This window comes from Petromyzon marinus, chromosome 57, assembly GCF_048934315.1.
Source record: "Petromyzon marinus isolate PM22_M1 ecotype Great Lakes invasive population chromosome 57, UKy_Petmar_22M1.pri1.0, whole genome shotgun sequence".
Classification (NCBI taxonomy): Eukaryota; Metazoa; Chordata; class Hyperoartia; order Petromyzontiformes; family Petromyzontidae; genus Petromyzon; species Petromyzon marinus.
In genome coordinates this window covers 7367027-7381327 of record NC_133723.1, presented here as the reverse complement: position 1 = coordinate 7381327, position 14301 = coordinate 7367027, and positions in this window count along the sequence as shown.

Sequence of the window (14301 nt, the reverse complement as noted above, 5' to 3'; positions counted from 1 at the left end):
AGAACACACAGAGAACACAGGAGAACACACAGAGAACACACAGAGAACACACGCAGAACACAGGAGAACACACAGAGAACACACAGAGATCACAGAGAACACACGGAGAACACACAGAGAACACACAGAGAACACACAGAGATCACAGAGAACACACGGAGAACACACAGAGAACACACGCAGAACACACGGAGAACACACAGAGAACACACAGAGAACACACAGAACACACACAGAGAACACACCCAGAACACACAGATAACACACAGAGAACACAGGAGAACACACAGAGAACACACAGAGAACACATGCAGAACACAGAGAACACACAGAGAACACAGGAGAACACACAGAGAACACACAGAGAACACACAGAGAACACATGCAGAACACAGAGAACACACAGAGAACACAGAGAACACACAGAGAACACACAGAGAACACACGGAGAACACACGGAGAACACACGGAGATCACACAGAGAACACACAGAGAACACACAGAGAACACACAGAGAACACACGCAGAACACACAGAGAACACACAGAGAACACAGGAGAACACACAGAGAACACACAGAGAACCCAGGAGAACACACAGAGAACACACAGAGAACACAGGAGATCACACAGAGAACACACGGAGAACACACGGAGAACACACGGAGAACACACAGAGAACACACGCAGAACACACAGAGAACACACAGAGAACACACGCAGAACACACAGAGAACACACAGAGAACACACGGAGAACACACAGAGAACACACAGAGAACACACGCAGAACACACAGAGAACACACAGAGAACACAGGAGAACACACAGAGAACACACAGAGAACACAGGAGATCACACAGAGAACACACAGAGAACACACGCAGAACACACAGAGAACACACAGAGAACACAGAGAACACACGGAGAACACACAGAGAACACAGGAGATCACACAGAGAACACACAGAGAACACACGCAGAACACACAGAGAACACACAGAGAACACACGGAGAACACGCAGAGAACACACGGAGAACACACGGAGAACACGCAGAGAACACACAGAGAACACACGGAGAACACAGAGAGAACACACGGAGAACACGCAGAGAACACACAGAGAACACACAGAGAACACACGGAGAACACGCAGAGAACACACGGAGAACACACGCAGAACACACGGAGAACACGCAGAGAACACACGGAGAACACACAGAGAACACACAGAGAACACAGGAGAACACACGGAGAACACACGGAGAACACACAGAGAACACACAGAGAACACAGGAGAACACACAGAGAACACACAGAGAACACACGGAGAACACACAGAGATCACACGCAGAACACACAGAGAACACACAGAGATCACACAGAGAACACACAGAGAACACACGGAGAACACAGAGAGAACACACGGAGAACACGCAGAGAACACACAGAGAACACACGGAGAACACACAGAGAACACACAGAGAACACACGCAGAACATACGGAGAACACACAGAGAACACACAGAGATCACACAGAGAACACACGCAGAACACACGCAGAACATACGGAGAACACACGGAGAACACACAGACAACACACGCATTTTGAGCAGTGCCGGATTATCGTAGCTACAACTACATATGTAGTTGTAGCTACATATACGGACGCATATTTTTGTATCTCTCTCTCTCGTTATTTAGAATGTTCTCTTGCTACGTGTTGAGTATGAACGTGATGTGTGTGTGTACGTTGAACTTCTTTCGCACCGTACGTATCCCTAACCGTTGCTAATCGACGGCTGGGGGTAAGAACAACAAACTGAATACAAAAACAAAGAGCAGCTCTAAATAAATGAGTTTGTCAATCTAGACGATTACTCTTTGGGGTTTTTTTTGGTAAAGTCACGTAGAAAGAAAATAAATTAAATAACAGAGTACGACGTTTCGATTGGAACACAAGCAGCCGTCATCAGGTCGAACTAAATTTGAGAGAGAGAGACAAAACACAGACACGGAGACACACAGACAGACACACAAGCAGAGAGAGACAACACAGAGACACACAGAGACAGACACACAAGCAGAGAGAGAAAACACAGAGACACAGAGACAGACATACAAACAGAGAGAGACAACACAGACACACAGAGACAGACACACAAGCAGAGAGAGACAACACAGAGACACACAGAGACAGACACACAAGCAGAGAGAGACAACACAGAGACACAGAGAGAGACACACAAGCAGAGAGAGAGAACACAGAGACACAGAGACAGACACACAAGCAGAGAGAGAGAACACAGAGACACACAGAGACAGACACACAAGCAGAGAGAGGCAACACAGACACACAGAGACAGACACACAAGCAGAGAGAGACAACACAGAGACACACAGAGACAGACACACAAGCAGAGAGAGACAACACAGACACACAGAGACAGACACACAAGCAGAGAGAGACAACACAGAGACATACACACAAGCAGAGAGAGACAACACAGAGACACAGAGAGAGACACACAAGCAGAGAGAGAGAACACAGAGACACAGAGACAGACACACAAGCAGAGAGAGACAACACAGAGACACAGAGAGAGAGAGACACACAACTTACACACACAGACAGACACACAAGCAGAGAGAGACTCACACAGACACAGAGACACACACAACATAGACACACAGACAGAGACACAAGCAGAGACAGACAACACAGAGACACACAGAGACACACAACATAGACACACAGAGACACACAACATGGACACAGAGAGAGAGACACACAACATAGACACACAGACACAAGCAGAGAGAGACAACACAGACACACAGAGAGAGCGGCACACAACTTAGACACAACAGAGACCCAATGCCTCTGTGTCGAGGCCTTAAATAGAGAGAGAGGGGGGGGGGCAGAGATAGAGGTGGGTCTGTTGGGACAGCTGCTGGAACAGAGAAATTAGCATGTCAATGAATCCACCCCGAAGCGACCGAGGGAAAGAATAAGATCGAATGGCCCTATGAGATCCTGGTAAATTTTAGAGAGAGAAATAGTTTGAGAAAACAACATTTAGCAAATCTTTTGGAAATGTAATGCAATGCAACACAGAGTCGGCTAACACTCAGTTAACGCATGGCCTGGTTGATTACGATCTCCAAAGATTGCTAAAATTAGAAGTAAAGCGTGACATTTTTACAGAGACACACGGAGAGATCTTCTTCTTGATTCTTTCAGTAAAGTCACGTAGAAGGGAAATAATAAAATAATGAAAATAAAACTCAATAAAATAAAATTCTCACGATGTTTCGGCCACAATACAAGTAGCCTTCCTCAGGTGAAGAAACAGAACTGTCGGCACGACAGCGCTCCAATGAACACCGCTAAGCTTGGCAGCGTATTTTAAGCTGGGTGGGAGGAGCAGAGCGCCTTGACAAAGGAGTTTACATATCAACAGAAGACTTTAGCATTGAAGTAGCTGTGTTCATGTGTTGGATTAGCAGGGTGTTAAAGTCAGAAATTAGCATGTAACTGGGAGATTAGCATGATGCTAGTGTGAGGGATTATCATGTAACTGGTCACGGAAGTAGCTATGCTAAAGTCAGAGTTTACATATCAACAGAGGCATTTAGCATATTGGCGCTAAATAACTGCAACTACCCAACTATCATACAATAAGCCGATGTGAAAGAACTAAACATAAACTACATCAATATAATCAATGTACTCAATATATTCTCCAATAAGCTGAGCTATTAACATAAAGTAACTGGGTATACACTACACGGAGAGATGCGTGGAAATTCACCCCAAAGGGGCCGGGGGAGAGAAAGATTATTTAAAAGTGCATTAACCACACATACATGTGGCAAAAGAAGCAGACAAACACGCTCTGTTCATAATGAAGGTTTTTGGGTTAGATCGCGTTATTTATAAATGTGTCGTAACCCTCCACCACCCGACACGGCCAAACAGTCAAAAATTAGTCACGTTTACAAAGGACAAATAGTTCACTACTTTAGCCCACCGGTGTGTTGAAGAGTGAATCAACATCATTTAAAATTTGAGTACGACGTTTCGCTGGTAATTACATCCAGCGTCATCGGGCAATTCGCCAGAATGGTAAAGCCCTCGCTTGCTCCCGGTCTTAAATAGAGCAGCAGGGTGACGTCATCATTTAACTTATTCAGGTGCAGTGATTTGAGGCGGAGGGGATATTGTAATTATATAATCGATTGGGAATCAGTCAAGGGTTATGATTAGTAATGAGTTGTAGATTAGTAATTGGTTGTAATGTGTGTTAGTGTGATTATATGCTACGTTAGTAATCCGTTAATTAGTATGTGTTTCCCCTATAAGGAATTGTAGTATGTATTATTTAAAAATTTGAAAAAAGTGGCGGTTTTTTTCAAATTTGTCTTGCTGTGGTTTTCACACCTGATGATTGCTTGTGTTGCAGTCGAAACGTCGTGAGAATTGTATTGTTTTATATTTTTATTATTTTATTGTTTCCCTTCTACGTGGTGACTTTACCGAAAGAACCAAGATTATGAATCCCTGCAGTCACGAAAGCTTTAAATCTAAATCTAAACGCATTGTCTTTAAAACTCGTTTCTATTTGCTGTTTGAACATCTTAACACCTGCTGTTTTATTGCCAGAAAGGGTACAAACATTTTGTAGTCGCTCACCCCGAGCTATGAATACCCTAATAGGCGTGGTATATTGTCTTTGTACCGTTCGCCTTTTGGCGTTGTTCTCTTGTCTGAACACCGGTGGTGAGACAACGCCACAGAGAAGGGCTGCTGCTGCTGTTGTAGGCCAATCAGTTTCAAAGACAATGCGAAGATTAATGATATTATCAGAACGCGTTTTAAATTTCGATTTAAAGCTTTCGTGACTGCAAGGATTCATCTTCTTTGGTTCTTTCGGTAAAGTCACCACGTAGAATGAGGATAAAATAATAAATTGATAAAATAAAATAACACAAGAAAATTCTCACGACGTTTCGGCCACAACACAAGCGGCCTTCATCAGGTGAAGGGACGAGACTGTCTGGAGGACAGCGAACCGTTCGCTCCAGCGCTGTCTCGTCCCTTCACCTGATGAAGGCCGCTTGTGTTGTGGCCGAAACGTCGTGAGAATTTTATTGTGTTATTTTTTTTATCAATTTATTATTTTATTCTCATTCTACGTGGCGGTGACTTTACCGAAAGAACCAAAGAAAAAGAACGCGTTTTGTTTGCATGTTCACTGCAAGCACTGTGCGTGGTTAATCCAGACATGATTTCTTGCAAATGAATAATTTGGCGTTCGAACATCTTAACGCAACTCCTCGGTTATTGCTGGAGAGGGCAAGGCCTCTTGTTATATTTTAATAATTTTGATAACTGGCACAAAAAAAGTTCCCATGAGATACAATTATAACATTTTGCCGGCACAGTGCATTGTGGGAATTCTGATACTCCACTTGACCTTGGCCAAAAGGCCGAGAAGCGGTGTCAAGATCGGCCTCTGTTGAGGAGGTTCGCGAAGGACGCTGCTGCTGCTACTGGGCAGTTGGAGGCAGTCGCCCACCAACAACAACGGACGGCAGACGAGCGACGCTCACAACAACGAGCGGAGCGCCGGGTGGCTAAAGCACAGCGGGTTGGCACAGTAGGGGGCACAGGTGGTGCATCGGCCACTCATCTCGGTCAGTCGACGCGTGGCACCTGCTGGGTCTGCCCCGTGACCTCCTGCCAGCGGGCGTTCGACACTTCACGTGGCCTCAACGTGCACCTAGCGTGGGAATTATCACAAACGAAAACCGGTAACCGATGTCTGAACCGTGAATCGGTTTTCATGAAGACAGTCACCCCTGACCGTTTCCGAACGAAGGAACGCGCCGATGGCAAACCGCACGGCGGGCCCGAGTCACCGCGTGGCGACAAAATCTCCCTCCCCAACCCCCTCCCAAGGTCGCTCTCAGCTCAAAGGCTTTTGAAGAGGCGGTGGCTGCGCTTGCGGGGGTGGTGGGTGGTGGGGGGCTCCCCGACGGGAACGTTCTCGCGGGGAGGCACGGACGCACTGGGTTGAGGTGTGAGTCCCGCACGATACTTCACACTCTGTGACTCCGCTGGCTGGCTGGCTGGGTGAGTGGAGAGAGCGGCTCTCTGTGTGTGTATGGGGGGGTGGGGGGGGGGGCTGGATTTAAACTTAAATATCATGGGCGGAGTTTGTGGGGGGGGGGGGGCACTGGGAGGTGGGCTAGCACCCCCCCCCCAAAAAAAAAAACTTGACACATTTATTCAAATAATTTTCAGTAGTTTACAATTCACATTAAAAAAACACGTTAATTCTATGCACCCGCGAGTCATAATGCGGGGGCAAAGGGAACCTCCACCCCAAGCATAGGAGTCATGTGCATGGTGATGGTAATAGCTGTGATGATACCATAGTGGGTGTGATGTGCATGGTGATGGTAATAGCTGTGATGATACCATAGTGGGTGTGATGTGCATGGTGATGGTAATAGCTGTGATGATACCATAGTGCGTGTGATGTGCATGGTGATGGTGATGGTAATAGCTGTGATGGTACCATAGTGGGTGTGATGTTCGCGATGATGATGATGATGGCTCTGATGATGACGATGTTTGGACTCGTCTAACCCTGGAACAGAAGTCGAACTCAATCCCGAGACGTGGCTAACTTACTGACGTGACCCACAACAACAAACTCCAAAGGCCTGCGGGTGTGAGTACCCCAAACTTTACCACGCCGCTTTGCGACCCTGCTGATGGACTTCACCGGAGTAGAAAGTCAATCGTTGATTTGAAGCTTTCGTGGCTGCATGCATCCATACTCTTTGGTTCTTTCGGTTAAAGTCACGTGGGTAGAAATATGAAATCAAACAAACGACGACGTTTCGATCACAGCACAAGCACTCATCATCAGCAACAAAAAAGAAAGAAAAATTGCTGTGGTTGTGCCCACCTGATAAAGGTTGCTTGTGTTGCAATCGAAACGTCGTCATTTGTTTTATTTTATATTTTTATTTTATATTTCTAACCACGTGACATTACCCCTGTCCTCCAGAACCTCCATTGGCTCCCGGTCCCACAACGAATTCAATTTCAAAATCCTCCTCCTCCTCACACACAAAGCCCTTCGTAACCGGGCCCCTTCTTACCTCACTGATCTGCTCCACCGCCACAACTCATCCCCCGCAGCCTTCGCTCATCTGACGCCAACCTCCCGACTCCACCTCTCAGGACCAAGCGTCAGAAAATGGGGCGACAGAGACTTTCTCTACGGCTGTCCCCCTCACTTTGGAACTCTCTCCCAAAACAAAATCCGTGACTGCACCGACCTTCCAGCGTTCAAATCATTGACTAAAACTCACCTGTTTTTTTTTTAATTGCTTTTAATGTTTAGCCAAGTTTGATGTTGTTTTTAGTGTTTTTTTTACCGCTTGATGTTGTTTTTGCTGCTTTTATGATTTTATGTCAAGTGTCTTTGAGTATTCAGAAAAGCGCTCACGAATTAAATGTATTATTATTCTTAGTTTTATATTTTTTATTTTTTGTTTTTTATTATTATTTTATTATTTTTTAATGTTTTATTTATATTTTGTTATTTTGTTGTTTCTCTTCAACGTGACTTTACCGAAAAAACTAAGAATATGAATTACTGCAGTCACGAAAGCTTTAAATCAAAATGTATTATTATTATTAAGATTACGGAGTGGAATAATTTTTCTCCGCTTGGTGGCTGGCTCGAGAAGAGAGGCTGCCCGTCTGCGTGTGGCGATGATTTGATTGCATTCACCACACGTACCTGTGGCATTGGAAGCAAAAACAAACACACGCTGATCATTATTAATGATCAGCGCCACCTGCCAACCCGATAATCGATGGTGGCAGAGCCCTTCGTTTACCAGTTGAAACAGAAGCAATTTGTTTTCGTTACGCGTGTACACATTGACGACCGGATATTTATGTGTGTGTGTGTGTGTGCGGGAAACCGGTAACCGTTTGATTTCCTTTGAAAGTGGATAGCGGTAACGCGGCCTCTAGCTGAGTGTTTCCACGAGCCATGCGGGGTCACTTCAGTGAACCGGCGACGTCTCGGGATTGAGTTCGACTTCTGTTCCATGCTTAGACGAGTCCAAACATCGTCATCATCAGAGCCGTCATAGTAAACCATCGTCACCATCATCATCGTCGTGAACATCAATACCACTATGGTACCATCACAGCTATTACCATCATCATGCACATCGCACGCACTATGGTACCATCACAGCTATTACCACCTCCATCACCATGCACATCACACTCACTATGGTACCATCACAGCTTTTACCATCACCATGCACATCACACTCACTATGGTACCATCACAGCTATTACATTCACCATGCACATCACACTCACTATGGTACCATCACAGCTATTACCATCACCATCACTATGCACATCATACGCACTATGGTACTATCACAGCTATTACCATCACCATCACTATTCACATCACACTCACTATGGTACCATCACAGCTATTACCATCACCATCACCATGCACATCACACTCACTATGGTACCATTTCAGCTATTACCATCACCATCACCATGCACATCACACGCACTATGGTACCATCACAGCTATTACCATCACCATCACCATGCACATCACACGCACTATGGTACCATTTCAGCTATTACCATCACCATCACCATGCACATCACACGCACTATGGTACCATCACAGCTATTACCATCACCATCACCATGCACATCACACGCACTATGGTACCATCACAGCTATTACCATCACCATCACCATGCACATCTTACTCACTATGGTACCATCACAGCTATTACCATCACCATCACCATGCACATCACACTCACTATGGTACCATCACAGCTATCACCATCACCATGCACATCACACTCACTATGGTACCATCACAGCTATTACTATCACCATGCACATCACACGCACTATGGTACCATCACAGCTATTACCATCACCATCACCATGCACATCACTCTCACTATGGTACCATTACAGCTATTACCATCACCATCACCATGCACATCACACGCACTATGGTACCATCACAGCTATTACCATCACCATCACCATGCACATCACACTCACTATGGTACCATTACAGCTATTACCATCACCATCACCATGCACATCTTACTCACTATGGTACCATCACAGCTATTACCATGACCATCACCATGCACATCACACGCACTATGGTACCATCACAGCGATCACCATCACCATGCACATCACACTCACTATGGTACCATCACAGCTATTACCATCACCATGCACATCACACGCACTATGGTACCATTACAGCTATTACCATCACCATGCACATCACACGCACTATGGTACCATCACAGCTATTACCATCACCATCACCATGCACATCGCACACACTATGGTACCATCACAGCTATTACCATCACCATGCACATCACACGCACTATGGTACCATTACAGCTATTACCATCACCATCACCATGCATATCACACGCACTATGGTACCATTACAGCTATTACCATCACCATCATCATGCACATCACACTCACTATGGTCCCATCACAGCTATTACCATCACCATGCACATCACACTCACTATTGTACCATCACAGCTATTACCATCACCATCACCATGCACATCACACTCACTATGGTACCATTACAGCTCTTACCATCACCATGCACATCACACGCACTATGGTGCCATTACAGCTATTACCATCACCATCACCATGCACATCACACGCACTATGGTACCATCACAGCTATTACCATCACCATGCAAATCACACGTACTATGGTACCATCACAGCTATTACCATCACCATGCACATCACACGCACCATGGCACCATCACAGCTATTACCATCACCATGCACATCACACTCACTATGGTATCATTACAGATATTACCATCACCATCACCATGCACATCACACTCACTATGGTACCATCACAGCTATTACCATCACCATGCACATCGCACGCACTATGGTACCATCACAGCTATTACCATCACCATGCACATCACACTCACTATGGTACCATCACAGCTATTTCCATCACCATGCACATCACACTCACTATGGTACCATCACAGCTATTACCATGACCATCACCATGCACATCACACGCACTATGGTACCATCACAGCTATTACCATCACCATGCACATCACACTCACTATGGTGCCATCACAGCTATTACTATCACCATGCACATCACACGCACTATGGTACCATCACAGCTATTACCATGACCATCACCATGCACATCACACGCACTATGGTACCATCACAGCTATTACCATCACCATCACCATGCACATCACACTCACTATAGTACCATTACAGCTATTACCATCATCACCATCACCATGCACATCACACGCACTATGGTACCATCACAGCTATTACCATCACCATCACCATGCACATCGCACACACTATGGTACCATCACAGCTATTACCATCACCATGCACATCACACGCACTATGGTACCATTACAGCTATTACCATCACCATCACCATGCATATCACACGCACTATGGTACCATTACAGCTATTACCATCACCATCATTATGCACATCACACTCACTATGGTCCCATCACAGCTATTACCATCACCATGCACATCACACTCACTATGGTACCATCACAGCTATTACCATCACCATCACCATGCACATCACACGCACTATGGAACCATCACAGCTATTACCATCACCATGCACATCACACGCACCATGGCACCATCACAGCTATTACCATCACCATCACCATGCACATCACACTCACTATGGTACCATTACAGCTATTACCATCACCATCACCATGCACATCACACGCACTATGGTACCATCACAGCTATTACCATCACCATCACCGTGCACATCACACTCACTATGGTACCATCACAGCTATTACCATCACCATGCACATCACACTCACTATGGTACCATCACAGCTATTACCATCACCATCACCATGCACATCACACGCACTATGGTACCATCACAGCTATTACCATCACCATCACCATGCACATCACACGCACTATGGTACCATCACAGCTATTACCATCACCATGCACATCACACTCACTATGATACCATCACAGCTATTACCATCACCATGCACATCACACTCACTATGGTACCATCACACCTATTACCATCACCATCACCATGCACATCACACGCACCATGGCACCATCACAGCTATTACCATCACCATCACCATGCACATCACACTCACTATGGTACCATTACAGCTATTACCATCACCATCACCATGCACATCACACGCACTATGGTACCATCACAGCTATTACCATCACCATCACCGTGCACATCACACTCACTATGGTACCATCACAGCTATTACCATCACCATGCACATCACACTCACTATGGTACCATCACAGCTATTACCATCACCATCACCATGCACATCACACGCACTATGGTACCATCACAGCTATTACCATCACCATCACCATGCACATCACACGCACTATGGTACCATCACAGCTATTACCATCACCATGCACATCACACTCACTATGATACCATCACAGCTATTACCATCACCATGCACATCACACTCACTATGGTACCATCACAGCTATTACCATCACCATGCACATCACACGCACTATGGTACCATCACAGCTATTACCATCACCATCACCATGCACATCACACTCACTATGGTACCATCACAGCTATTACCATCACCATCACCATGCACATCACACTCACTATGGTACCATCACAGCTATTACCATCACCATGCACATCACACGCACTATGGTCCCATCACAGCTATTACCATCATCATCACCATGCACATCACACGCACTATGGTACCATCACAGCTATTACCATCACCATCACCATGCACATCACACGCACTATGGTACCATCACAGCTATTACCATCACCATCATCATGCACATCACACGCACTATGGTACCATCACAGCTATTACCATCACCATCACCATGCACATCACACTCACTATGGTACCATCACAGCTATTACCATCACTATCATCACTGTGTGCACGTGAATGTGAGCTGTGGAGAGTTCTGTTGATGATTCAGGGCGGCTGGTTCGCAGCATGAGCAATGCGGTTAACTGAACTCTTTTTTTCCGTGCTGGTTTCCGGAGTGGCTCGGTCAATTCCCCTCCCCCCTCCCCAGTCTATACACACACACACCTCTACATACACACCTCTACATACACACATCTACACACACACACATCTACACACACACATATCTACACACACACATCTACATACACACCTCTACATACACACCTCTACATACACACCTCTACATACACACATCTACACACACACACATCTACACACACACATATCTACACACACACATCTACATACACACCTCTACATACACACCTCTACATACACACCTCTACATACACACATCTACACACACACACACATCTACACACACACACATCTACACACACATCTACATACACACCTCTACATACACACATCTACATACACACCTCTACATACACACATCTACACACATACACACATCTACACACACACATCTACATACACACATCTACATACACACACACACACACACACCTCTACACACACACACCTACATACACACCTCTACATACACACATCTACATACATCTACACACACACACCTACACACACACCTCTACATACACACACCTACACACACCTCTACATATACACCTCTACATACACACATCTACATACACACACACCTCTACATACACACCTCTACATACACACATCTACACACATACACACATCTACACACACACACATCTACATACACACATCTACATACACACACCTCTACATACATACACCTACACACACACCTCTACATACACACCTCTACATACATACATCTACACACACACACATCTACATACACACATCTACATACACACACCTCTACACACACACCTACATACACACCTCTACATACACACATCTACACACACATCTACATACACGCACCTCTACATACACACATCTACACACACACACCTCTACACACACACACATCTACATACACACCTCTACACACACACACACCTCTACATACACACACATCTACATACACACACACCACTACACACACCTCTACATTCACACACATCTACATATACACACCTCTATATACACACACCTCTACACACACACACATCTACATACACACACCTCTATATACACGCACAAAGATAAATATCCCCCGTATAGCCTTAATAGACTGTTGGGGCAAGTGCTGTTAGCGAGCGCATGTCAAGGCTGACACGGCACACGAGGGGGTGGGTGGCCAGCACCACGCCGGGCCGCCTTTGTCTCCCTCGTGGCGATGTTTACGCACCGCACGAGGTACTCATTTGAGGCTGAGTCGACCTAGGTGAAGGCCCAGGAACCGGCTCAGATAATCCTCACCGGCGTTGGCCGTGAGAGGGCATCGAACCCGGGCCGCCGGGTTGGTAGCGCTAACCGCTAACGCATCGCAGGCACCGTGAAGATGTTAGGGGTCCATATTCTTAGTTTTTTCGGTAAAGTCACGTTGAAGAGAAACAACAAAATAACAAAATATATTTATAAAACAATTAAAAAAAATTCTCACGACGTTTCGACCATAACTCAAACGGTCATCATCAGGTGTGTCGGTTTGATGATGACCGTTTGAGTTATGGTCGAAACGTCGTGAGAATTTTTTATTGTTTTATATATATTTTGTTATTTTGTTGTTTCTCTTCAACGTGACTTTACCGAAAAAACTAAGAATATGAATTACTGCAGTCACGAAAGCTTTAAATCAAAATGTTAGGGGTCATCAAGATCACCACCGTCGGCCACGGTCAATCCACTGCTGGTTGAAGGCCCTACCTACGCCGTGACGGTCCACTGGGGTTGGGCGTGTTTGACCATACTTCACCACGCCGGTCAGCGCAGGATTGGGTGACATTGTCGCTCCTGTGAAACCGATTCGCTGATCACCCGTCACCGATGTCAGCCGCGTTTCGGGAAATCCAACTCGGACGAATTGGGGGGGGGGGGGTTCATAGCGCGGTGCTCTAACCACTGCGCCACCGCTCCCCCCCCTTCTCGCACAATGACACGTGGAGACTTCTCGACAAGATCCCCCGCACGGGAACTCTGCGAGTGAATCTCCTTCCCACTGTGGCGGGGTGTGGG